We start from the raw sequence: 24,614 nt of genomic DNA on the forward strand, positions 1-24,614 counted from the left end.
AATTAACACACAATTTGCGTCCATATGAAATACTCTGGGTTCCCTGCATTATCTTTCTAAAACGAGATACGTTTCTACGGAAACGATAGGATTTTCTTTTGGGAGTCTAGTATCTCTTTTCCAATGCATTATTCCTCCTTTACTGCATCCCTCGCTCCCTCACATTGACGAATTAACACACATTTTGCGTCCATATGATATACTCTGGATTCCCTGCATTGTCCTTCTAAATCGAGATACGTTTCTACGGAATCGATAGGATTTTCTTTGGGGTTCCGTGTATCGCTTATCCGATGCATTATTCCTCCTTTACTGCATCCCTCGCTCCCTCACATTGACGAATTAACACACAATTTGCGTCCATTTGGAATACTCTGGATTCCCTGCATTGTCCTTCTAAATCGAGATACGTTTCTATGGAAACGAAAGGATTTTCTTTGGGGTTCCGAGTATCTCTTTTCCATTGCATTATTCTTCCTTTACTGCATTTCTCGCTCCCTCTCATTGACGAATTAACACACAATTTGCGTCCATATGAAATACTCTGGATTCCCTGCATTGTCCTTCTAAATCGAGATACATTTTTACGGAAACGATAGGATTTTCTTTGGGGTTCCGTGTATCGCTTATCCGATGCATTATTCCTCCTTTTCTGCATCCCTCGCTCCCTCACATTGACGAATTAATACACAATTTGCGTCCATATGAAATACTCTGGATTCCCTGCATTGTCCTTCTAAATCGAGATACGTTTCTACGGAAACGATAGGATTTTCTTTGGGGTTCCGAGTCTCTCTTTTCCGATGCATTATCCCTCCTTTACTGCATCCCTCGCTCCCTCACATTGACGAATTAACACAAAATTTGCGTCCATATGAAATACTCTGGATTCCCTGCATTGTCCTTCTAAATCGAGATACGTTTCTATGGAAACGATAGGATTTTCTTTGGGGTTCCGAGTATCTCTTTTCCGATGCATTATTCCTCCTTTACTGCATCCCTCGCTCCCTCACATTGACGAATTAACACACAATTTGCGTCCATATGAAATACTCTGGGTTCCCTGCATTATCTTTCTAAAACGAGATACGTTTCTACGGAAACGATAGGATTTTCTTTTGGGAGTCGAGTATCTCTTTTCCAATGCATTATTCCTCCTTTACTGCATCCCTCGCTCCCTCACATTGACGAATTAACACACATTTTGCGTCCATATGATATACTCTGGATTCCCTGCATTGTCCTTCTAAATCGAGATACGTTTCTACGGAAACGATAGGATTCTCTTTGGGATTCCGTGTATCGCTTATCCGATGCATTATTCCTCCTTTACTGCATCCCTCGCTCCCTCACATTGACGAATTAACACACAATTTGCGTCCATTTGGAATACTCTGGATTCCCTGCATTGTCCTTCTAAATCGAGATACGTTTCTATGGAAACGAAAGGATTTTCTTTGGTGTTCCGAGTATCTCTTTTCCAATGCATTATTCTTCCTTTACTGCATATCTCGCACCCTCACATTGACGAATTAACACAGAATTTGCGTCCATATGAAATACTCTGGATTCCCTGCATTGTCCTTCTAAATCGAGATACATTTTTACGGAAACGATAGGATTTTCTTTGGGGTCCCGTGTATCGCTTATCCGATGCATTATTCCTCCTTTACTGCATCCCTCGCTCCCTCACATTGACGAATTAACACACAATTTGCGTCCATATGAAATACTCTGGATTCCCTGCATTGTCCTTCTAAATCGAGATACGTTTCTACGGAAACGATAGGATTTTCTTTGGGGTTCCGAGTATCTCTTTTCCGATGCATTATTCCTCCTTCACTGCATCCCTCGCTCCCTCACATTGACGAATTAACACACAATTTGCGTCCATATGAAATACTCTGGATTCCCTGCATTGTCCTTCTAAATCGAGATACGTTTCTACGGAAACGAGAGTATTTACTTTGGGGTTCCGAGTATCTCTTTTCCGATGTATTATTCCTCCTTTACTGCATCCCTCGCTCCCTCACATTGACGAATTAATACACAATTTGCGTCCATATGAAATACTCTGGATTCCCTGCATTGTCCTTCTAAATCGAGATACGTTTCTACGGAAACGATAGGATTTTCTTTGGGGTTCCGAGTCTCTCTTTTCCGATGCATTATTCCTCCTTTACTGCATCCCTCGCTCCCTCACATTGACGAATTAACACAAAATTTGCGTCCATATGAAATACTCTGGATTCCCTGCATTGTCCTTCTAAATCGAGATACATTTCAATGGAAACGATAGGATTTTCTTTGGGGTTCCGAGTATCTCTTTTCCGATGCATTATTCCTCCTTTACTGCATCCCTCGCTCCCTCACATTTACGAATTAACACACAATTTGCGTCCATATGAAATACTCTGGATTCCCTGCATTGTCCTTCTAAGTCGAGATACGTTTCTACGGAAACGATAGGATTTTCTTTGGGGTTCCAAGTATCTCTTTTCCGATGCATTATTCCTCCTTTACTGCATCCCTCGCTCCCTCACATTGACCAATTAGCACACAATTTGCGTCCATATGAAAAACTCTGGATTCCCTGCATTGTCCTTCTAAATCGAGATATGTTTCTACGGAAACGATAGGATTTCTTTGGGGTTCCGAGTATCTCTTTTCTGATGCATTATTCCTCCTTTACTGCATACCTCGCCCCCTCAAATTGACAAATTAACACACAATTTGCGTCCATATGAAATTCTCTGGATTCCCTGCATTGTCCTTCTAAATCGGGATTCGTTTCTACGGAAACGATAGGATTTTCTTTGGGGTTCCGAGTATCTCTTTTCCGATGCATTATTCCTCCTTTACTGCATCCCTCGCTCCCTCACATTGACGAATTAACACACAATTTGCGTTCATATGAAATACTCTGGATTCCCTGCATTGTCCTTCTAAATCGGGATTCGTTTCTACGGAAACGACAGGATTTTCTTTGGGGTTCCGAGTATCTCTTTTCCTATGCATTATTCCTCCTTTACTGCATCCCTCGCTCCCTCACATTGCCGAATCAACACACAAATTTCGTCCATATGAAATACTCTGGGTTCCATGCATTATCTTTCTAAATCGAGATACGTTTCTACGGAAACGATAGGATTTTCTTTTGGGAGTCGAGTATCTCTTTTCCGATGCATTATTCCTCCTTTACTGCATCCCTCGCTCCCTCACATTGACGAATTAACACACAATTTGCGTCCATATGAAATACTCTGGGTTCCCTGCATTGTCCTTCTAAATCGAGATACGTTTCTACGGAAACGATAGGATTTTCTTTTGGGAGTCGAGTATCTCTTTTCCGATGCATTATTCCTCCTTTACTGCATCCCTCGCTCCCTCACATTGACGAATTAACACACAATTTGCGTCCATATGAAATACTCTGGATTCCCTGCATTGTCCTTCTAAATCGAGATACGTTTCTACGGAAACGATAGGATTTTCTTTGGGGTTCCGAGTATCTCTTTTCCGATGCATTATTCCTCCTTTACTGCATCCCTCGCTCCCTCACATTGACGAATTAACACACAATTTGCGTCCATATGAAATACTCTGGATTCCCTTCATTGTCCTTCTAAATCAAGATACGTTTCTACGGAAACGATAGGATTTTCTTTGGGGTTCCGAGTATCTCTTTTCCGATGCATTATTCCTCCTTTACTGCATCCCTCACTCCCTCACATTGACACATTAACACACAATTTGCGTCCATATGAAATACTCTGGATTCCCTGCTTTGTCCTCCTAAATCGAGATACGTTTCTACGGAAACGATAGGATTTTCTTTGGGGTTCCGAGTATCTCTGTTCCGATGCATTATTCCTCCTTTACTGCATCCCTCGCTCCCTCACATTGACGAATTAACACACAATTTGCGTCCATATGAAATACTCAGGATTCCCTGCATTGTCCTTCTAAATCGAGATACGTTTCTACGGAAACGATAGGATTTTCTTTGGGGTTCCGAGTATCTCTTTTCCGATGCATTATTCCTCCTTTACTGCATCCCTCGCTCCCTCACATTGCCGAATTAACACACAAATTGCGTCCATATGAAATACTCTGGGTTCCCTGCATTATCTTTCTAAATCGAGATACGTTTCTACGGAAACGACAGGATTTTCTTTTGGGAGTCGAGTATCTCTTTTCCGATGCATTATTCCTCCTTTACTGCATCCCTCGCTCCCTCACATTGACGAATTAACACAATTTGCGTCCATATGAAATACTCTGGATTCCCTGCATTGTCCTTCTAAATCGGGATTCGTTTCTACGGAAACGATAGGATTTTCTTTGGGGTTCCGAGTATCTCTTTTCCGATGCATTATTCCTCCTTCACTGCATCCCTCGCTCCCTCACATTGACGAATTAACACACAATTTGCGTCCATATGAAATACTCTGGATTCCCTGCATTGTCCTTCTAAATCGAGATACGTTTCTACGGAAACGAGAGTATTTACTTTGGGGTTCCGAGTATCTCCTTTCCGATGTATTATTCCTCCTTTACTGCATCCCTCGCTCCCTCACATTGACGAATTAATACACAATTTGCGTCCATATGAAATACTCTGGATTCCCTGCATTGTCCTTCTAAATCGAGATACGTTTCTACGGAAACGATAGGATTTTCTTTGGGGTTCCGAGTCTCTCTTTTCCGATGCATTATTCCTCCTTTACTGCATCCCTCGCTCCCTCACATTGACGAATTAACACAAAATTTGCGTCCATATGAAATACTCTGGATTCCCTGCATTGTCCTTCTAAATCGAGATACATTTCAATGGAAACGATAGGATTTTCTTTGGGGTTCCGAGTATCTCTTTTCCGATGCATTATTCCTCCTTTACTGCATCCCTCGCTCCCTCACATTGACGAATAAACACACAAATTGCGTCCATATGAAATACTCTGGGTTCACTGCATTGTCCTTCTAAATCGGGATTCGTTTCTACGGAAACGATAGGATTTTCTTTGGGGTTCCGAGTATCTCTTTTCCGATGCATTATTCCTCCTTTACTGCATCCCTCGCTCCCTCACATTGACGAATTAACACACAATTTGCGTCCATATGAAATACTCTGGATTCCCTGCATTGTCCTTCTAAATCAAGATACGTTTCTACGGAAACGATAGGATTTTCTTTGGGGTTCCGAGTATCTCTTTTCCGATGCATTATTCCTCCTTTACTGCATCCCTCGCTCCCTCACATTTACGAATTAACACACAATTTGCGTCCATATGAAATACTCTGGATTCCCTGCATTGTCCTTCTAAGTCGAGATACGTTTCTACGGAAACGATAGGATTTTCTTTGGGGTTCCAAGTATCTCTTTTCCGATGCATTATTCCTCCTTTACTGCATCCCTCGCTCCCTCACATTGACCAATTAACACACAATTTGCGTCCATATGATAAACTCTGGATTCCCTGCGTTGTCCTTCTAAATCGAGATATGTTTCTACGGAAACGATAGGATTTTCTTTGGGGTTCCGAGTATCTCTTTTCTGATGCATTATTCCTCCTTTACTGCATACCTCGCCCCCTCAAATCGACAAATTAACACACAATTTGCGTCCATATGAAATTCTCTGGATTCCCTGCATTGTCCTTCTAAATCGGGATTCGTTTCTACGGAAACGATAGGATTTTCTTTGGGGTTCCGAGTATCTCTTTTCCGATGCATTATTCCTCCTTTACTGCATCCCTCGCTCCCTCACATTGACGAATTAACACACAATTTGCGTCCATATGAAATACTCTGGATTCCCTGCATTGTCCTTCTAAATCGGGATTCGTTTCTACGGAAACGACAGGATTTTCTTTGGGGTTCCGAGTATCTCTTTTCCTATGCATTATTCCTCCTTTACTGCATCCCTCGCTCCCTCACATTGCCGAATCAACACACAAATTTCGTCCATATGAAATACTCTGGGTTCCATGCATTATCTTTCTAAATCGAGATACGTTTCTACGGAAACGATAGGATTTTCTTTTGGGAGTCGAGTATCTCTTTTCCGATGCATTATTCCTCCTTTACTGCATCCCTCGCTCCCTCACATTGACGAATTAACACACAATTTGCGTCCATATGAAATACTCTGGATTCCCTGCATTGTCCTTCTAAATCGAGATACGTTTCTACGGAAACGATAGGATTTTCTTTTGGGAGTCGAGTATCTCTTTTCCGATGCATTATTCCTCCTTTACTGCATCCCTCGCTCCCTCACATTGACGAATTAACACACAATTTGCGTCCATATGAAATACTCTGGATTCCCTGCATTGTCCTTCTAAATCGAGATACGTTTCTACGGAAACGATAGGATTTTCTTTGGGGTTCCGAGTATCTCTTTTCCGATGCATTATTCCTCCTTTACTGCATCCCTCGCTCCCTCACATTGACGAATTAACACACAATTTGCGTCCATATGAAATACTCAGGATTCCCTGCATTGTCCTTCTAAATCGAGATACGTTTCTACGGAAACGATAGGATTTTCTTTGGGGTTCCGAGTATCTCTTTTCCGATGCATTATTCCTCCTTTACTGCATCCCTCGCTAACTCACATTGACGAATTAACACACAATTTGCGTCCATATTAAATACTCTGGATTCCCTGCATTGTCCTTCTAAATCGGGATTCGTTTCTACGGAAACGACAGGATTTTCTTTGGGGTTCCGCGTATCTCTTTTCCGATGCATTATTCCTCCTTTACTGCATCCCTCGCTCCCTCACATTGCCGAATTAACACACAATTTGCGTCCATATGAAATACTCTGGGTTCCCTGCATTATCTTTCTAAATCGAGATACGTTTCTACGGAAACGACAGGATTTTCTTTTGGGAGTCGAGTATCTCTTTTCCGATGCATTATTCCTCGTTTACTGCATCCCTCGCTCCCTCACATTGACGGATTAACACAATTTGCGTCCATATGAAATACTCTGGATTCCCTGCATTGTCCTTCTAAATCAAATGCGTTTCTACGGAAACGATAGGATTTTCTTTGGGGTTCCGAGTATCTCTTTTCCGATGCATTATTCCTCCTTTACTGCATCCCTCGCTCCCTCACATTTACGAATTAACACACAATTTGCGTCCATATGAAATACTCTGGATTCCCTGCATTGTCCTTCTAAATCGGGATTCGTTTCTACGGAAACGACAGGATTTTCTTTGGGGTTCCGAGTATCTCTTTTCCGATGCATTATTCCTCCTTTACTGCATCCCTCGCTCTCTCACATTGACGAATTAACACACAATTTGCGTCCATATGAAATACTCTGGATTCCCTGCATTGTCCTTCTAAATCGGGATTCGTTTCTACGGAAACGACAGGATTTTCTTTGGGGTTCCGAGTATCTCTTTTCCGATGCATTATTCCTCCTTTACTGCATCCCTCGCTCCCTCACATTGCCGAATTAACACACAAATTGCGTCCATATGAAATACTCTGGATTCCCTGCATTGTCCTTCTAAATCGAAATACGTTTCTACGGAAACGATAGGATTTTCTTTGGGGTTCCGAGTATCTCTTTTCCGATGCATTATTCCTCCTTTACTGCATCCCTCGCTCCCTCACATTGACGAATTAACACACAATTTGCGTCCATATGAAATACTCTGGATTCCCTGCATTGTCCTTCTAAATCAAGATACGTTTCTACGGAAACGATAGGATTGTCTTTGGGTTTCCGAGTATCTCTTTTCCGATGCATTATTCCTCCTTTACTGCATCCCTCACTCCCTCAAATTGACGAATTCACACACAATTTGCGTCCATATGAAATACTATGGATTCCCTGCATTGTCTTTCTAAATCGAGATACGTTTCTACGGAAATGATAGGATTTTCTTTTGGGAGTCGAGTATCTCTTTTCCGATGCATTATTCCACCTTGACTGCATCCCTCGCTCCCTCACATTGACGAATTAACACACAATTTGCGTCCATATGAAATACTCTGGATTCCCTGCATTGTCCTTCTAAATCGAGAGACGTTTCTACGGAAACGATAGGATTTTCTTTGGGGTTCCAAGTATCTCTTTTCCGATGCATTATTCCTCCTTTACTGCATCCCTCGCTCCCTCACATTGACGAATTAACACACAATTTGTGTCCATATGAAATACTCTGGATTCCCTGCATTGTCCTTCTAAATCAAGATACGTTTCTACGGAAACGATAGGATTTTCTTTTGGGTTCCGAGTCTCTCTTTTCCGATGCATTATTCCTCCTTTACTGCATCCCTCGCTCCCTCACATTGACGAATTAACACAAAATTTGCGTCCATATGAAATACTCTGGATTCCATGCATTGTCCTTCTAAATCGAGATACATTTCAATGGAAACGATAGGATTTTCTTTGGGGTTCCGAGTATCTCTTTTCCGATGCATTATTCCTCCTTTACTGCATCCCTCGCTCCCTCACATTGACGAATAAACACACAAATTGCGTCCATATGAAATACTCTGGGTTCACTGCATTGTCCTTCTAAATCGGGATTCGTTTCTACGGAAACGATAGGATTTTCTTTGGGGTTCCGAGTATCTCTTTTCCGATGCATTATTCCTCCTTTACTGCATCCCTCGCTCCCTCACATTGACGAATTAACACACAATTTGCGTCCATATGAAATACTCTGGATTCCCTGCATTGTCCTTCTAAATCAAGATACGTTTCTACGGAAACGATAGGATTTTCTTTGGGGTTCCGAGTATCTCTTTTCCGATGCATTATTCCTCCTTTACTGCATCCCTCGCTCCCTCACATTTACGAATTAACACACAATTTGCGTCCATATGAAATACTCTGGATTCCCTGCATTGTCCTTCTAAGTCGAGATACGTTTCTACGGAAACGATAGGATTTTCTTTGGGGTTCCAAGTATTCTTTTCCGATGCATTATTCCTCCTTTACTGCATCCCTCGCTCCCTCACATTGACCAATTAGCACACAATTTGCGTCCATATGAAAAACTCTGGATTCCCTGCGTTGTCCTTCTAAATCGAGATATGTTTCTACGGAAACGATAGGATTTTCTTTGGGGTTCCGAGTATCTCTTTTCTGATGCATTATTCCTCCTTTACTGCATACCTCGCCCCCTCAAATCGACAAATTAACACACAATTTGCGTCCATATGAAATTCTCTGGATTCCCTGCATTGTCCTTCTAAATCGGGATTCGTTTCTACGGAAACGATAGGATTTTCTTTGGGGTTCCGAGTATCTCTTTTCCGATGCATTATTCCTCCTTTACTGCATCCCTCGCTCCCTCACATTGACGAATTAACACACAATTTGCGTCCATATGAAATACTCTGGATTCCCTGCATTGTCCTTCTAAATCGGGATTCGTTTCTACGGAAACGACAGGATTTTCTTTGGGGTTCCGAGTATCTCTTTTCCTATGCATTATTCCTCCTTTACTGCATCCCTCGCTCCCTCACATTGCCGAATCAACACACAAATTTCGTCCATATGAAATACTCTGGGTTCCATGCATTATCTTTCTAAATCGAGATACGTTTCTACGGAAACGATAGGATTTTCTTTTGGGAGTCGAGTATCTCTTTTCCGATGCATTATTCCTCCTTTACTGCATCCCTCGCTCCCTCACATTGACGAATTAACACACAATTTGCGTCCATATGAAATACTCTGGGTTCCCTGCATTGTCCTTCTAAATCGAGATACGTTTCTACGGAAACGATAGGATTTTCTTTTGGGAGTCGAGTATCTCTTTTCCGATGCATTATTCCTCCTTTACTGCATCCCTCGCTCCCTCACATTGACGAATTAACACACAATTTGCGTCCATATGAAATACTCTGGATTCCCTGCATTGTCCTTCTAAATCGAGATACGTTTCTACGGAAACGATAGGATTTTCTTTGGGGTTCCGAGTATCTCTTTTCCGATGCATTATTCCTCCTTTACTGCATCCCTCGCTCCCTCACATTGACGAATTAACACACAATTTGCGTCCATATGAAATACTCAGGATTCCCTGCATTGTCCTTCTAAATCAAGATACGTTTCTACGGAAACGATAGGATTTTCTTTGGGGTTCCGAGTATCTCTTTTCCGATGCATTATTCCTCCTTTACTGCATCCCTCACTCCCTCACATTGACACATTATCACACAATTTGCGTCCATATGAAATACTCTGGATTCCTTGCTTTGTCCTCCTAAATCGAGATACGTTTCTACGGAAACGATAGGATTTTCTTTGGGGTTCCGAGTATCTCTTTTCCGATGCATTATTCCTCCTTTACTGCATCCCTCGCTCCCTCACATTGACGAATTAACACACAATTTGCGTCCATGTGAAATACTCAGGATTCCCTGCATTGTCCTTCTAAATCGAGATACGTTTCTACGGAAACGATAGGATTTTCTTTGGGGTTCCGAGTATCTCTTTTCCGATGCATTATTCCTCCTTTACTGCATCCCTCGCTAACTCACATTGACGAATTAACACACAATTTGCGTCCATATTAAATACTCTGGATTCCCTGCATTGTCCTTCTAAATCGGGATTCGTTTCTACGGAAACGACAGGATTTTCTTTGGGGTTCCGCGTATCTCTTTTCCGATGCATTATTCCTCCTTTACTGCATCCCTCGCTCCCTCACATTGCCGAATTAACACACAAATTGCGTCCATATGAAATACTCTGGGTTCCCTGCATTATCCTTCTAAATCGAGATACGTTTCTACGGAAACGACAGGATTTTCTTTTGGGAGTCGAGTATCTCTTATCCGATGCATTATTCCTCCTTTACTGCATCCCTCGCTCCCTCACATTGACGAATTAACACAATTTGCGTCCATATGAAATACTCTGGATTCCCTGCATTGTCCTTCTAAATCAAATGCGTTTCTACGGAAACGATAGGATTTTCTTTGGGGTTCCGAGTATCTCTTTTCCGATGCATTATTCCTCCTTTACTGCATCCCTCGCTCCCTCACATTTACGAATTAACACACAATTTGCGTCCATATGAAATACTCTGGATTCCCTGCATTGTCCTTCTAAATCGGGATTCGTTTCTACGGAAACGACAGGATTTTCTTTGGGGTTCCGAGTATCTCTTTTCCGATGCATTATTCCTCCTTTACTGCATCCCTCGCTCTCTCACATTGACGAATTGACACACAATTTGCGTCCATATGAAATACTCTGGATTCCCTGCATTGTCCTTCTAAATCGGGATTCGTTTCTACGGAAACGACAGGATTTTCTTTGGGGTTCCGAGTATCTCTTTTCCGATGCATTATTCCTCCTTTACTGCATCCCTCGCTCCCTCACATTGCCGAATTAACACACAAATTGCGTCCATATGAAATACTCTGGATTCCCTGCATTGTCCTTCTAAATCGAAATACGTTTCTACGGAAACGATAGGATTTTCTTTGGGGTTCCGAGTATCTCTTTTCCGATGCATTATTCCTCCTTTACTGCATCCCTCGCTCCCTCACATTGACGAATTAACACACAATTTGCGTCCATATGAAATACTCTGGATTCCCTGCATTGTCCTTCTAAATCAAGATACGTTTCTACGGAAACGATAGGATTGTCTTTGGGTTTCCGAGTATCTCTTTTCCGATGCATTATTCCTCCTTTACTGCATCCCTCACTCCCTCAAATTGACGAATTCACACACAATTTGCGTCCATATGAAATACTCTGGATTCCCTGCATTGTCTTTCTAAATCGAGATACGTTTCTACGGAAATGATAGGATTTTCTTTTGGGAGTCGAGTATCTCTTTTCCGATGCATTATTCCACCTTGACTGCATCCCTCGCTCCCTCACATTGACGAATTTACACACAATTTGCGTCCATATGAAATACTCTGGATTCCCTGCATTGTCCTTCTAAATCGAGAGACGTTTCTACGGAAACGATAGGATTTTCTTTGGGGTTCCAAGTATCTCTTTTCCGATGCATTATTCCTCCTTTACTGCATCCCTCGCTCCCTCACATTGACGAATTAACACACAATTTGTGTCCATATGAAATACTCTGGATTCCCTGCATTGTCCTTCTAAATCAAGATATGTTTCTACGGAAACGATAGGATTTTCTTTTGGGTTCCGAGTATCTCTTTTCCGATGCATTATTCCTGCTTTACAGCATCCCTCGCTCCCTCACATTGACGAATGAACACACAATTTGCGTCCATATGAAATACTCTGGATTCCCTGCATTGTCCTTCTAAATCGAGATACGTTTCTACGGAAACGATAGGATTTTCTTTGGGGTTCCGCGTATCTCTTTTCCGATGCATTATTCCTCCTTTACTGCATCCCTCGCTTCCTCACATTGACGAATTAACACACAATTTGCGTCCATATGAAATACTCTGGATTCCCTGCATTGTCCTTCTAAATCGAGATACGTTTCTACGGAAACGATAGGATTTTCTTTGGGGTTCCGAGTATCTCTCTTCCGATGCATTATTCCTCCTTTACTGCATCCCTCGCTCCCTCACATTGACGAATTGACACACAATTTGCGGCCATATGAAATACTCTGGATTCCCTGCATTGTCCTTCTAAATCGAGATATGTTTCTACGGAAACGATAGGATTTTCTTTGGGGTTCCGAGTATCTCTTTTCCGATGCATTATTCCTCCTTCACTGCATCCCTCGCTCCTCACATTGACGAATTAACACACAATTTGCGTCCATATGAAATACTCTGGATTCCCTGCATTGTCCTTCTAAATCGGGATTCGTTTCTACGGAAACGACAGGATTTTCTTTGGGGTTCCGAGTATCACTTTTCCGATGCATTATTCCTCCTTTACTGCATCCCTCGCTCCCTCTCATTGCCGAATTAACACACAAATTGCGTCCATATGAAATACTCTGGGTTCCCTGCATTATCTTTCTAAATCGAGATACGTTTCTACGGAAACGACAGGATTTTCTTTTGGGAGTCGAGTATCTCTTTTCCGATGCATTATTCCTCCTTTACTGCATCCCTCGCTCCCTCACATTGACGAATTAACACAATTTGCGTCCATATGAAATACTCTGGATTCCCTGCATTGTCCTTCTAAATCGAAATACGTTTCTACGGAAACGATAGGATTTTCTTTGGGGTTCCGAGTATCTCTTTTCCGATGCATTATTCCTCCTTTACTGCATCCCTCGCTCCCTCACATTGACGAATTAACACACAATTTGCGTCCATATGAAATACTCTGGATTCCCTGCATTGTCCTTCTAAATCGAGATACGTTTCTACGGAAACGATAGGTTTTTCTTTGGGGTTCCGAGTATCTCTTTTCCGATGCATTATTCCTCCTTTACTGCATCCCTCGCTCCCTCACATTGACGAATTAACACACAATTTGCGTCCATATGATATACTCTGGATTCCCTGCATTGTCCTTCTAAATCGAGGTACGTTTCTACGGAAACGATAGGATTTTCTTTGGGGTTCCGAGTATCTCTTTTCCGATGCATTATTCCTCCTTTACTGCATCCCTCGCTCCCTCACATTGCCAAATTAACACACAAATTGCGTCCATATGAAATACTCTGGGTTCCCTGCATTGTCCTTCTAAATCGGGATTCGTTTCTACGGAAACGATAGGATTTTCTTTGGGGTTCCGAGTATCTCTTCTCCGATGCATTATTCCTCCTGTACTGCATCCCTCGCTCCCTCACATTGACGAATTAACACACAATTTGCGTCCATATGAAATACTCTGGATTCCCTGCATTGTCCCTCTAAATCAAGATACGTTTCTACGGAAACGATAGGATTTTCTTTGGGGTTCCGAGTATCTCTTTTCCGATGCATTATTCCTCCTTTACTGCATCCCTCGCTCCCTCACATTTACGAATTAACACACAATTTGCGTCCATATGAAATACTCAGGATTCCCTGCATTGTCCTTCTAAGTCGAGATACGTTTCTACGGAAACGATAGGATTTTCTTTGGGGTTCCAAGTATCTCTTTTCCGATGCATTATTCCTCCTTTACTACATCCCTCGCTCCCTCACATTGACCAATTAACACACAATTTGCGTCCATATGAAAAACTCTGGATTCCCTGCATTGTCCTTCTAAATCGAGATACGTTTCTACGGAAACGATAGGATTTTCTTTGGGGTTCCGAGTATCTCTTTTCCGATGCATTATTCCTCCTTTAGTGCATCCCTCGCTCCCTCACATTTACGAATTAACACACAATTTGCGTCCAAATGAAATTCTCTGGATTCCCTGCATTGTCTTTCTAAATCGGGATTCGTTTCTACGGAAACGACAGGATTTTCTTTGGGGTTCCGAGTATCTCTTTTCCGATGCATTATTCCTCCTTTACTGCATCCCTCGCTCCCTCACATTGCCGAATCAACACACAAATTGAGTCCATATGAAATACTCTGGGTTCCATGCATTATCTTTCTAAATCGTGATACGTTTATATGGAAACGATAGGATTTTCTTTTGGGAGTCGAGTATCTCTTTTCCGATGCATTATTCCTCCTTTACTGCATCCCTCGCTCCCTCACATTGACGAATTAACACACAATTTGCGTCCATATGAAATACTCTGGATTCGCTGCATTGTCCTTCTAAATCGAGATACGTTTCTACGGAAACGATAGGATTTTCTTTGGGGTTCCGAGTATCTCTTTTCCGATGCATTATTCCTCCTTTACTGCATCCCTCGCTCCCTCACATTTACGAATTAACACACAATTTGCGTCCATATGAAATACTCTGCATTCCCTGCATTGTCCTTCTAAGTCGAGATACGTTTCTACGGAAACGATAGGATTTTCTTTGGGGTTCCATGTATCTCTTTTCCGATGCATTATTCCTCCTTTACTGCATCCCTCGCCCCTCACATTGACGAATTAACACACAATTTGCGTCCATATGATATACTCTGGATTCCCTGCATTGTCCTTCTAAATCGAGATACGTTTCTACGTAAACGATAGGATTTTCTTTGGGGTTCCGATTATCTCTTTTCTGATGCATTATTCCTCCTTTACTGCATACCTCGCTCCCTCAAATTGACAAATTAACACTCAATTTGCGTCCATATGAAATTCTCTGGATTCCCTGCATTGTCCTTCTAAATCGGGATTCGTTTCTACGGAAACGATAGGATTTTCTTTGGGGTTCCGGGTATCTCTTTTCCGATGCATTATTCCTCCTTTACTGCATCCCTCGCTCCCTCACATTGACGAATTAACACACAAATTGCGTCCATATGATATACTCTGGATTCCCTGCATTGTCCATCTAAATCGAGATACGTTTCTACGGAAACGATAGGATTTTCTTTGGGGTTCCGAGTATCTCTTTTCCGATGCATTATTCCTCCTTTACTGCATCCCTCGCTCCCTCACATTTACGAATTAACACCCAATTTGCGTCCATATGAAATACTCTGGATTCCCTGCATTGTCCTTCTAAATCGGGATTCGTTTCTACGGAAACGACAGGATTTTCTTTGGGGTTCCGAGTATCTCTTGTCCGATGCATTATTCCTCCTTTACTGCATCCCTCGCTCCCTCACATTGCCGAATTAACACACAAATTGCGTCCATATGAAATACTCTGGATTCCCTGCATTGTCTTTCTAAATCGAGATACGTTTCTACGGAAACGATAGGATTTTCTTTGGGGTTCCGCGTATCTCTTTTCCGATGCATTATTCCTCCTTTACTGCATCCCTCGCTTCCTCACATTGACGAATTAACACACAATTTGCGTCCATATGAAATACTTTGGATTACCTGCATTGTCCTTCTAAATCGAGATACGTTTCTATGGAAACAATAGGATTTTCTTTCAGGTCCCGAGTATCTCTTTTCCGATGCATTATTCCTCCTTTACTGCATCCCTCGCTCCCTCACATTGACGAATTAACACACAATTTGCGTCCATATGAAATACTCTGGATTCCCTGCATTGTCCTTGTAAATCGAGATACGTTTCTACGGAAACGATAGGTTTTTCTTTGGGGTTCCGAGTATCTCTTTTCCGATGCATTATTCCTCCTTTACTGCAACCCTCGCTCCCTCACATTGACGAATTAACACACAATTTGCGTCCATATGATATACTCTGGATTCCCTGCATTGTCCTTCTAAATCGAGATACGATTCTACAGAAACGATAGGATTTTCTTTGGGGTTCCGAGTATCTCTTTTCCGATGCATTATTCCTCCTTTACTGCATCCCTCGCTCCCTCACATTTACGAATTAACACACAATTTGCGTCCATATGAAATACTCTGGATTCCCTGCATTGTCCTTCTAAATCGGGATTCGTTTCTACGGAAACGACAGGATTTTCTTTGGGGTTCCGAGTATCTCTTTTCCGATGCATTATTCCTCCTTTACTGCATCCCTCGCTCCCTCACATTGCCGAATTAACACACAATTTGCGTCCATATGAAATACTCTGGGTTCCCTGCATTATATTTCTAAACCGAGATACGTTTCTACGGAAACGATAGGATTTTCTTTGGGGTTCCGAGTATCTCTTTTCAAATGCATTATTCCTCCTTTACTGCATCCCTCGCTCCCTCACATTGACGAATTAACACACAATTTGCGTCCATATGAAATACTCTGGATTCCCTGCATTGTCCTTCTAAATCGAAATACGTTTCTACGGACACGATAGGATTTTCTTTGGGGATCCGAGTATCTCTTTTCCGATGCATTCCTCCTCCTTTACTGCATCCCTCGCTCCCTCACATTGACGAATTAACACACTATTTGCGTCCATATGAAATACTCTGGATTCCCTGCATTGTCCTTCTAAATCGAGATACGTTTCTTCGGAAACGATAGGATTTTCTTTGGGGTTCCGAGTATCTCTTTTCCGATGCATTATTCCTCCTTGACTGCATCCCTCGCTCCCTCACATTGACGAATTAACACACAATTTGCGTCCATATGAAATACTCTGGATTCCCTGCATTGTCCTTCTAAATCAAGATACGTTTCTACGGAAACGATAGGATTTTCTTTGGGGTTCCGAGTATCTCTTTTCCGATACATTATTCCTCCTTTACTGCATCCCTCGCTAACTCACATTGACGAATTAACACACAATTTGCGTCCATATGAAATACTCTGGATTCCCTGCATTGTCCTTCTAAATCGAGATACGTTTCTACGGAAACGATAGGATTTTCTTTGGGGTTCCGAGTATGTCTTTTCCGATGCATTATTCCTCCTTTACTGCATCCCTCGCTCCCTCACATTGACGAATTAACACACAATTTGCGTCCATATGAAATACTCTGGATTCCCTGCATTGTCCTTCTAAATCGGGATTCGTTTCTACGGAAACGACAGGATTTTCTTTTGGGTTCCGAGTATCTCTTTTCCGATGCATTATTCCTCCTTTACTGCATCCCTCGCTCCCTCACATTGCCGAATTAACACACAAATTGCGTCCATATGAAATACTCTGGGTTCCCTGCATTAACTTTCTAAATCGAGATACGTTTCTACGGAAACGACAGGATTTTCTTTTGGGAGTCGAGTATCTCTTTTCCGATGCATTATTCCTCCTTTACTGCATCCCTCGCTCCCTCACATTGACGAATTAACACACAATTTGCGTCCATATGAAATACTCTGGATTCCCAGCATTGTCCTTCTAAATCGAAATACGTTTCTACGGAAACGATAGGATTTTCTTTGGGGTTCCGAGTATCTCTTTTCCGATGCATTATTCCTCCTTTACTGCATCCCTCGCTCCCTCACATTGCCGAATTAACACACAATTTGCGTCCATATGAAATACTCTGGGTTCCCTGCATTATCTTTCTAAACCGAGATACGTTTCTACGGAAACGATAGGATTTTCTTTGGGGTTCCGAGTATCTCTTTTCAAATGCATTATTCCTCCTTTACTGCATCCCTCGCTCCCTCACATTGACGAATTAACACACAATTTGCGTCCATATGAAATACTCTGGATTCCCTGCATTGTCCTTCTAAATCGAAATACGTTTCTACGGACACGATAGGATTTTCTTTGGGGATCCGAGTATCTCTTTTCCGATGCATTCCTCCTCCTTTACTGCATCCCTCGCTCCCTCACATTGACGAATTAACACACTATTTGCGTCCATATGAAATACTCTGGATTCCCTGCATTGTCCTTCTAAATCAAGATACGTTTCTACGGAAACGAGAGGATTTTCTTTGGGGTTCCGAGTATCTCTTTTCCGATGCATTATTCCTCCTTTACTGCATCCCTCACTCCCTCACATTGACGAATTAACACACAATTTGCGTCCATATGAAATACTCTGGATTCCCTGCATTGTCTTTCTAAATCGAGATACGTTTTTACGGAAACGATAGGATTTTCTTTGGGGTTCCGCGTATCTCTTTTCCGATGCATTATTCCTCCTTTACTGCATCCCTCGCTTCCTCACATTGACGAATTAACACACAATTTGCGTCCATATGAAATACTCTGGATTCCCTGCATTGTCCTTCTAAATCGAGATACGTTTCTATGGAAACGATAGGATTTTCTTTCGGGTTCCGAGTATCTCTTTTCCGATGCATTATTCCTCCTTTACTGCATCCCTCGCTCCCTCACATTGACAAATTAACACACAATTTGCGTCCATATGAAATACTCTGGATTCCCTGCATTGTCCTTGTAAATCGAGATACGTTTCTACGGAAACGATAGGATTTTCTTTGGGGTTCCGAGTATCTCTTTTCCGATGCATTATTCCTCCTTTACTGCAACCCTCGCTCCCTCACATTGACGAATTAACACACAATTTGCGTCCATATGATATACTCTGGATTCCCTGCATTGTCCTTCTAAATCGAGATACGATTCTACGGAAACGATAGGATTTTCTTTGGGGTTCCGAGTATCTCTTTTCCGATGCATTATTCCTCCTTTACTGCATCCCTCGCTCCCTCACATTTACGAATTAACACACAATTTGCGTCCATATGAAATACACCGGATTCCCTGCATTGTCCTTCTAATTCGGGATTCGTTTCTACGGAAACGACAGGATTTTCTTTGGGGTTCCGAGTATCTCTTTTCCGATGCATTATTCCTCCTTTACTGCATCCCTCGCTCCCTCACATTGCCGAATTAACACACAATTTGCGTCCATATGAAATACTCTGGGTTCCCTGCATTATCTTTCTAAATCGAGATACGTTTCTACGGAAACGATAGGATTTTCTTTTGGGAGTCGAGTATCTCTTTTCCGATGCATTATTCCTCCTTTACTGCATCCCTCGCTCCCTCACATTGACGAATTAACACACAATTTGCGTCCATATGAACTACTCTGGATTCCCTGCATTGTCCTTCTAAATCAAGATACGTTTCTACGGAAACGATAGGATTTTCTTTGGGGTTCCGAGTATCTCTTTTCCGATGCATTATTCCTCCTTTACTGCATCCCTCGCTAACTCACATTGACGAATTAACACACAATTTGCGTCCATATGAAATACTCTGGATTCCCTGCATTGTCCTTCTAAATCGAGATACGTTTCTACGGAAAGGATAGGATTTTCTTTGGGGTTCCGAGTATCTCTTTTCCGATGCATTATTCCTCTTTACTGCATCCCTCGCTCCCTCACATTTACGAATTAACACACAATTTGCGTCCATATGAAATACTCTGGATTCCCTGCATTGTCCTTCTAAATCGGGATTCGTTTCTACGGAAACGACAGGATTTTCTTTGGGGGGCCGAGTATCTCTTTTCCGATGCATTATTCCTCCTTTACTGCATACCTCGCTCCCTCACATTGCCGAATTAACACACAATTGGCGTCCATATGAAATACTCTGGGTTCCCTGCATTATCTTTCTAAATCGAGATACATTTCTACGGAAACGATAGGATTTTCTTTTGGGAGTCGAGTATCTCTTTTCCGATGCATTATTCCTCCTCTACTGCATCCCTCGCTCCCTCACATTGACGAATTAACACACAATTTGCGTCCATATGAAATACTCTGGATTCCCTGCATTGTCCTTCTAAATCGAGATACGTTTCTTCGGAAACGACAGGATTTTCTTTGGGGTTCCGAGTATCTCTTTTCCGATGCATTATTCCTCCTTGACTGCATCCCTCGCTCCCTCACATTGACGAATTAACACACAATTTGCGTCCATATGAAATACTCTGGATTCCCTGCATTGTCCTTCTAAATCAAGATACGTTTCTACGGAAACGATAGGATTTTCTTTGGGGTTCCGAGTATCTCTTTTCCGATACATTATTCCTCCTTTACTGCATCCCTCGCTAACTCACATTGACGAATTAACACACAATTTGCGTCCATATGAAATACTCTGGATTCCCTGCATTGTCCTTCTAAATCGAGATACGTTTCTACGGAAACGATAGGATTTTCTTTGGGGTTCCGAGTATGTCTTTTCCGATGCATTATTCCTCCTTTACTGCATCCCTCGCTCCCTCACATTGACGAATTAACACACAATTTGCGTCCATATGAAATACTCTGGATTCCCTGCATTGTCCTTCTAAATCGGGATTCGTTTCTACGGAAACGACAGGATTTTCTTTTGGGTTCCGAGTATCTCTTTTCCGATGCATTATTCCTCCTTTACTGCATCCCTCGCTCCCTCACATTGCCGAATTAACACACAAATTGCGTCCATATGAAATACTCTGGGTTCCCTGCATTAACTTTCTAAATCGAGATACGTTTCTACGGAAACGACAGGATTTTCTTTTGGGAGTCGAGTATCTCTTTTCCGATGCATTATTCCTCCTTTACTGCATCCCTCGCTCCCTCACATTGACGAATTAACACACAATTTGCGTCCATATGAAATACTCTGGATTCCCAGCATTGTCCTTCTAAATCGAAATACGTTTCTACGGAAACGATAGGATTTTCTTTGGGGTTCCGAGTATCTCTTTTCCGATGCATTATTCCTCCTTTACTGCATCCCTCGCTCCCTCACATTGTCGAATTAACACACAATTTGCGTCCATATGATATACTCTGGATTCCCTGCATTGTCCTTCTAAATCGGGATTCGTTTCTACGGAAACGACAGGATTTTCTTTGGGGTTCCGAGTATCTCTTTTCCGATGCATTATTCCTCCTTTACTGCATCCCTCGCTCCCTCACATTGCCGAATCAACACACAAATTGCGTCCATATTAAATACTCTGGGTTCCATGCATTATCTTTCTAAATCGAGATACGTTTAGACGGAAACGATAGGATTTTCTTTTGGGAGTCGAGTATCTCTTTTCCGATGCATTATTCCTCTTTACTGCATCCCTCGCTCCCTCACATTTACGAATTAACACACAATTTGCGTCCATATGAAATACTCTGGATTCCCTGCATTGTCCTTCTAAATCGGGATTCGTTTCTACGGAAACGACAGGATTTTCTTTGGGGTGCCGAGTATCTCTTTTCCGATGCATTATTCCTCCTTTACTGCATCCCTCGCTCCCTCACATTGCCGAATTAACACACAATTTGCGTCCATATGAAATACTCTGGGTTCCCTGCATTATCTTTCTAAATCGAGATACGTTTCTACGGAAACGATAGGATTTTCTTTTGGGAGTCGAGTATCTCTTTTCCGATGCATTATTCCTCCTCTACTGCATCCCTCGCTCCCTCACATTGACGAATTAACACACAATTTGCGTCCATATGAAATACTCTGGATTCCCTGCATTGTCCTTCTAAATCGAGATACGTTTCTTCGGAAACGATAGGATTTTCTTTGGGGTTCCGAGTATCTCTTTTCCGATGCATTATTCCTCCTTTACTGCATCCCTCGCTCCCTCACATTGACGAATTAACACACAATTTGCGTCCATATGAAATACTCTGGATTCCCTGCATTGTCCTTCTAATACAAGATACATTTCTACGGAAACGATAGGATTTTCTTTGGGGTTCCGAGTATCTCTTTTCCGATACATTATTCCTCCTTTACTGCATCCCTCGCTAACTCACATTGACGAATTAACACACAATTTGCGTCCATATGAAATACTCTGGATTCCCTGCATTGTCCTTCTAAATCGAGATACGTTTCTACGGAAACGATAGGATTTTCTTTGGGGTTCCGAGTATCTCTTTTCCGATGCATTATTCCTCCTTTACTGCATCCCTCGCTCCCTCACATTGACGAATTAACACACAATTTGCGTCCATATGAAATACTCTGGATTCCCTGCATTGTCCTTCTAAATCGGGATTCGTTTCTACGGAAACGACAGGATTTTCTTTGGGGTTCCGAGTATCTCTTTTCCGATGCATTATTCCTCCTTGACTGCATCCCTCGCTCCCTCACATTGACGAATTAACACAAAATTTGCGTCCATATGAAATACTCTGGATTCCCTGCATTGTCCTTCTAAATCAAGATACGTTTCTACGGAAACGATAGGATTTTCTTTGGGGTTCCGAGTATCTCTTTTCCGATGCATTATTCCTCCTTTACTGCATCCCTCGCTAAGTCACATTGACGAATTAACACACAATTTGCGTCCATATGAAATACTCTGGATTCCCTGCATTGTCCTTCTAAATCGAGATACGTTTCTACGGAAACGATAGGATTTTCTTTGGGGTTCCGAGTATGTCTTTTCCGATGCATTATTCCTCCTTTACTGCATCCCTCGCTCCCTCACATTGACGAATTAACACACAATTTGCGTCCATATGAAATACTCTGGATTCCCTGCATTGTCCTTCTAAATCGGGATTCGTTTCTACGGAAACGACAGGATTCTCTTTTGGGTTCCGAGTATCTCTTTTCCGATGCATTATTCCTCCTTTACTGCATCCCTCGCTCCCTCACATTGCCGAATTAACACACAAATTGCGTCCATATGAAATACTCTGGGTTCCCTGCATTATCTTTCTAAATCGAGATACGTTTCTACGGAAACGACAGGATTTTCTTTTGGGAGTCGAGTATCTCTTTTCCGATGCATTATTCCTCCTTTACTGCATCCCTCGCTCCCTCACATTGACGAATTAACACACAATTTGCGTCCATATGAAATACTCTGGATTCCCTGCATTGTCCTTCTAAATCGAAATACGTTTCTACGGAAACGATAGGATTTTCTTTGGGGTTCCGAGTATCTCTTTTCCGATGCATTATTCCTCCTTTACTGCATCCCTCGCTCCCTCACATTGTCGAATTAACACACAATTTGCGTCCATATGAAATACTCTGGATTCCCTGCATTGTCCTTCTAAATCGGGATTCGTTTCTACGGAAACGACAGGATTTTCTTTGGGGTTCCGAGTATCTCTTTTCCGATGCATTATTCCTCCTTTACTGCATCCCTCGCTCCCTCACATTGCCGAATCAACACACAAATTGCGTCCATATTAAATACTCTGGGTTCCATGCATTATCTTTCTAAATCGAGATACGTTTAGACGGAAACGATAGGATTTTCTTTTGGGAGTCGAGTATCTCTTTTCCGATGCATTATTCCTCCTTTACTGCATCCATCGCTCCCTCACATTGACGAATTAACACACAATTTGCGTCCATATGAAATACTCTGGATTCCCTGCATTGTCCTTCTAAATCGAGATACGTTTCTACGGAAACGATAGGATTTTCTTTGTGGTTCCGAGTATCTCTTTTCCGATGCATTATTCCTCCTTTACTGCATCCCTCGCTCCCTCACATTGACGAATTAACACACAATTTGTGTCCATATGAAATACTCTGGATTCCCTGCATTGTGCTTCTAAATCAAGATACGTTTCTACGGAAACGATAGGATTTTCTTTGGGGTTCCGAGTATCTCTTTTCCGATGCATTATTCCTCCTTTACTGCATGCCTCGCTCCCTCACATTGACGAATTAACACACAATTTGCGTCCATATGAAATACTCTGTATTCCCTGCATTGTCCTTCTAAATCGGGATTCGTTTCTACAGAAACGACAGGATTTTCTTTGGGGTTCCGAGTATCTCTTTTCCGATGCATTATTCCTCCTTTACTGCATCCCTCGCTCCCTCACATTGCCGAATTAACACACAAATTGCGTCCATATGAAATACTCTGGGTTCCCTGCATTATCTTTCTAAATCGAGATACGTTTCTACGGAAACGACAGGATTTTCTTTTGGGAGTCGAGTATCTTTTTTCCGATGCATTATTCCTCCTTTACTGCATCCCTCGCTCCCTCACATTGACGAATTAACACACAATTTGCGTCCATATGAAATACTCTGGATTCCCTGCATTGTCCTTCTAAATCGGGATTCGTTTCTACGGAAACGACAGGATTTTCTTTGGGGTTCCGAGTATCTCTTTTCCGATGCATTATTCCTCCTTTACTGCATCCCTCGCTCCCTCACATTGCCGAATCAACACACAAATTGCGTCCATATGAAATACTCTGGATTCCCTGCATTGTGCTTCTAAATCAAGATACGTTTCTACGGAAACGATAGGATTTTCTTTGGGGTTCCGAGTATCTCTTTTCCGATGCATTATTCCTCCTTTACTGCATCC

Source organism: Schistocerca nitens, chromosome 2 (assembly GCF_023898315.1).
Source record: "Schistocerca nitens isolate TAMUIC-IGC-003100 chromosome 2, iqSchNite1.1, whole genome shotgun sequence".
Taxonomy (NCBI): Eukaryota; Metazoa; Arthropoda; class Insecta; order Orthoptera; family Acrididae; genus Schistocerca; species Schistocerca nitens.